We start from the raw sequence: 4,897 nt of genomic DNA, 5'->3' as shown, positions 1-4,897 counted from the left end.
GGAGGTTATGGCGTTTACCCTTCATAGCTAGTCGATCCGTACGGTCCATTTTTTATCTTTACGCCTGCAAGAATCAATTATTTTCAATTTTATTTTATGTTCTTTTACTTAATTTAAAAAATGAAAAAGAGGACGTCACTCTTTTGTCTTGTTAAAAAAAATAGTTAAAATGTAAATTTGTCTCCAACACTTTGGCTTAGGGCTGAAAATTTTTTATTATAAATTTATTCTAAAAATTTAAAATCTTAACAATATTAATTTTTATAATAAAAATATTAATAATCAATGCTGCTATTTTAATAATAAATATTAATTTTTTAATAATAAAAACAAAATTGATACTCCTCCTATCCTTATTATAAGACCCTATTTGACTTTTTATTTGGTCCTAATTATAAGACCTCAATCCATTTTGTCTTTTATATTTATGCATTTTTTTTCCAAGATAATCCTTCTAATAATGATAGTTTTAGCCAATATACTTAATTAGCAAGGATATTTTAAGAATGACAACATTTATTTATTATAAATAACCAACTTAACTTACTTCCTTAATCTCCTTAAATAAATCAACTGGGTCTTATAATTAGGACCGGAGGAGTACTATCTTAAATTTTATAAGTAAATTTATAATAAAAAAACTTTTGAATCTTGGCTTTAAAATAAAAACTAGGGCACTTAAATTCACATCTTACCAGAAAAGAAAAAACTAATGTCATAGAGAAATCAGCAATTCCTCGATCAATTCTCAGAATAATTGGTTATATGCATCTTTTCTCTTTTTCCCGAAAGAAATGCGTGCGTTGAAATTAAAACAGCATAACCTAAAAAAGACAGAAGAACAAATGATGCAAATCAAACATAAAGACGAAAGCAAGAGATTAGAGCGAAGAGGTGGGAAGGACGAGGGATTAACTTATTTACCAGAGTGATTGGAGGAAGAAGAAAGAGATATGAGAGGCTTTGGCTGCTTCTAAATCTCACCCCTTCAGAATTTTCTCCAGATATGTCTGAAATGATGAAGGCTTAGAGAAAGTAGCTACGCGGCCTGGAAAGTAAAGCCTCTTCTTTTTAATAAAGTCTTGCGAGGTTGAAAAAGGAGACAAGTGCGCTGGCAATGAAGGGAAGGAAATAGCAAAAGGCCAGTAGGCGATGGAAGGACGAGGGGAAATGACGTTTTGGGACGAAAGGTCGCGCGTGGCGCATCAGAGACGCGTAATGATAAGAGTAGTTTTTAAAATGCCTATCACACTAATAAAACAATAACGATTTTTAATCCAGAAAGCCAATTTGCTTAAATATTTTTACTGAAATTTTTCAAATTTTTCTTAAAATTCATTTATATTTTAGGAGCTTAGTTTCAAACCCTTCTATAATCTATTATAAATTTAAAATTTTGCCAAAAAGGTTATAAATTAAGGAAAAAGTTAATATAATATTTGGTTTATTTTTATTTTTATTTTAGTCCTTCAAATTTTAAATCATACTTTTTTGTCCCTAAAAAGAAAAAATGATTTAGCTTTTTATTAAATTATAGAGGCTAATATTTTAAATGGAAAGAAACTTAATAAACCAAAACTTATACTTTAAAACTTAAAGGATTAAAACCTATATAAAAACAAATTTAAAGGATTAAAAATTATATTTACACAAAAGTAAACATCAAGTTTGCGCAGCTTCGTCGATGAATTAGTAATGCTGTGTTTGGTACATGGGAGTGGCAACTAGAAAAATGAAAAATGAATTAGAATCCATCTTTTGGGGCCTATTTGCCTTTGGTGTCCCTGGATCTATTCCTTCATATAATCTAATTCTTTCATATCCCCTTGAAATCAATTCCACCATTTCCCATGGAACTGGCCAGAGCGTATTATAAACGGATGTGCCAAGTTCATGCCTCTTCAGTAGGGAATACAGACATGAATATATACATGTGTGGTAAAAGTCTCTTAAGCCATATTTTAAAATTTTTTAAACAAACTAAAAAAAAAGGGAAAAAAGGGTTGGGTGCTTCAATAACTCAGGTTTAAGTCAACAAGAAGTTGTATCTACTGTGTTTGGATGAATTCTCAAACATAATGTTAACCTGTGCATGTATTAATTTAATTGTATAAAATAAAAAACATATATAGTTCAAAGAGGGAAAGAAATGCTTGACCACAATGGAAGTAAAATATAAATGACTACGCCTGAGTTTCCAAGACACGGTGCCTTGTTTTCAATATTAAAGTCTAATTAATTTTCTTGAAAAATTAAATTTAACAGAGCATAACTTTACAACCTGAAGTTCACATATTTTAAAATAATACTTTAATTTAATAATTTCTCTTAATAAAGTCGTACTCCTTGGTTGTCTCGTCTTTATGCCTATTGTCCTTGTGGTGCAATGCGGACACCCAATCCACTATTCTGGTAAAAAAGGAAAAAGAAAAAGAAAAAAAAGGGACATCCAATACACTGTAGTGCCCATTAAAAAAAATATTAAGTTGAAGACTATGAATGCATTTAACACTATGAATTAATTAATTTTTTAATTAAATTTCATAACCAGGGTTCAAAAGACCAAACTGATCATTAAATTGGTTAAGATAATAAATTAAGGGTTAATAGATTAGATCGAGATCAACTCAAGATTAAATCAGTCATGATTTATAAAATATAATTTAAATAAAAGTTTCAATAATATGCATATTTAAATATAAAAATAACTCAATATAAGTAATATTTAAAATATCTTATATTAAAAAATAAAAATAAGATATCTATATACGGTGTATTGTAATAAACCAGTATGTTTTTGCGAAATTGGATTCTCTCAACTACCTTCCCATCCTCTTCCCCTCTACTACCCTCCTTTTCTCTTCACAACCATTGGATCAAAACTCCAATGGTCCAGATTTAATGTTTTATAACATTTTATAAAAATAAATATTATGATAAAAATAGATAAATAAATTTAAACTGTTATTTTATCCCTTATATTTATCTGTTTTTAAGACAGTTTTTCTAATAATGATAGTTATAGCCAATATATTTTATTAGTAAAAATATTTTAGAAAATACAATATTATTTATTACAAATAATTAACTTACCTATTTTTTTTAATCTACTCAAATTAGTGGACTTTTTTTATATTAAAGATCGAAGGTAGTAATTTTTAAAATACCGTTCACGCTGATAAATTAATATGGATTTTTAATCCATAAAGTTAATTTGCTAAAGTATTTTTACTGAAAAATTTTTCAAAATTGTCTTGAAACTCATTTGCATCTGAGGAGCTTTGTTCAAACCATAATCTATTATGAATTTAGAATTTTGCCAAAAAGGTTATAAATTAAGAAAATGATTAATATAATTTTTGGTTTGTTCTCATTTTAGTTTTGGTCCCTCAAATTTTAAATCATAATTTTTTGCCCCTAAAAAGAAAAAATGATTTAGATTTTTATTAAATTGTAGGGACTAATGTTCTAAATGGAAAGAAACTTGAGAGACTAAAATCTATACTTTGAAACTTAAGGAATTAAAACATAAATAAATATAAATTTTAAAGATTAAAAATTATATCTACAGAAAAGTAAATATCAAGTTTGTGCAGCTTGATCGATGAATTAGTAATGCTATGTTTGGTACATGGAAGTGGAAACTAGAAAAATGAAAATGAATGAGAATCTAGTCTTGTATAATTTGATTCTTTCATGTCGCCTTGAAATCAATTCCACCATTCCCCATGGAACTGGCTAGGGCGTATTATAAACGGATGTGCTAAGTTCATGCCTCTTGACTAGGAAATACAGACATGTGTGGTGGAAGTCTCTTAGGCCATATTTAAAATTTTTAAACAAACTAAACAACAAGAACAGGGAAAAAAAAGGTTGAGTGCTTCAATAACTCAGATTTAAGTCAACAATAAGTTGTCTTAGCGGCAGCGCTATACACTAAGTTTGTGTGAATTGTCAAACATAATATTAACATGTGCATGTATTTAATTTAATTGTATAAAATAAAAAACATATATAGTTCAAAGAGAGAAATAAATGCTTGACCACAATGTAAATAAAATATAAATGACTACGCCTGAGTTTCCAAGATACGCATATTTTAATATTTAAAGCCTAAATGTATAAATAAAGTCTTTTACTAAAGTAGTACACTAGTACTCGTTGGTTACCTCGTCCTTATGCCTGTAATCCTTGTGGTGGAATGATGACATCCAACACACTATCGTGCTCATTAAAAAAATATTAAGTTGAAGACTATGAATGAATTCATTTCTTAAATAAATCTCGTAACTTCTGAAAAAGTTGTTAGAAAAATTTAACAACTTTTTTGGGTTAAAAAATAAAAAGCAATATCTTTATGCAATTATATATGGGATGCGCTATTGGGGATTTAAAAGGAAAAAAGCAATTGCTTATCTAACTCAGCAGGTATTTGGGTAGAAACTAAATCATAATTTTAAAAATATTTTTACGGTATACGAAATAAATATTTGGAGGAGATTGTCTCGTTTTGAGAAAAAATGCTTCTAAGAAACATTTTTGGGTGCTTCCAAACGTCTCCTTAGATTCAAAGCACATACAGCTAAGTTCACAGAGGCAAATTTTTTCTTAATGCAAATTTCATAGAGGCAAATTAAATTGACAAAATGGCAAAAAAAAGACTGTCAAAATAGAAAAATTACAAACTGGTACTTGTGATAACATTAGTGTATATTTTGACAATAATAATATGAGTTTTGTTAATAATTTTTGTGAACGGGTCCTATGTGTAATTTTTTCAATTCAACAGTCTTTTTTTTTATGATTTTTCCAATTACATTTAACAGTAATATATAAAATACAACGGTTAGTATGGGTTGAAAGTAGTGTTATTCAACTTGTTTCGTTCTGATCATTT

Source organism: Neltuma alba, unplaced genomic scaffold (genome assembly GCF_004799145.2).
Source record: "Neltuma alba isolate B1F8T4 unplaced genomic scaffold, ASM479914v2 tig00011778_pilon, whole genome shotgun sequence".
Taxonomy (NCBI): Eukaryota; Viridiplantae; Streptophyta; class Magnoliopsida; order Fabales; family Fabaceae; genus Neltuma; species Neltuma alba.
This window is presented reverse-complemented; position numbering follows the sequence as displayed.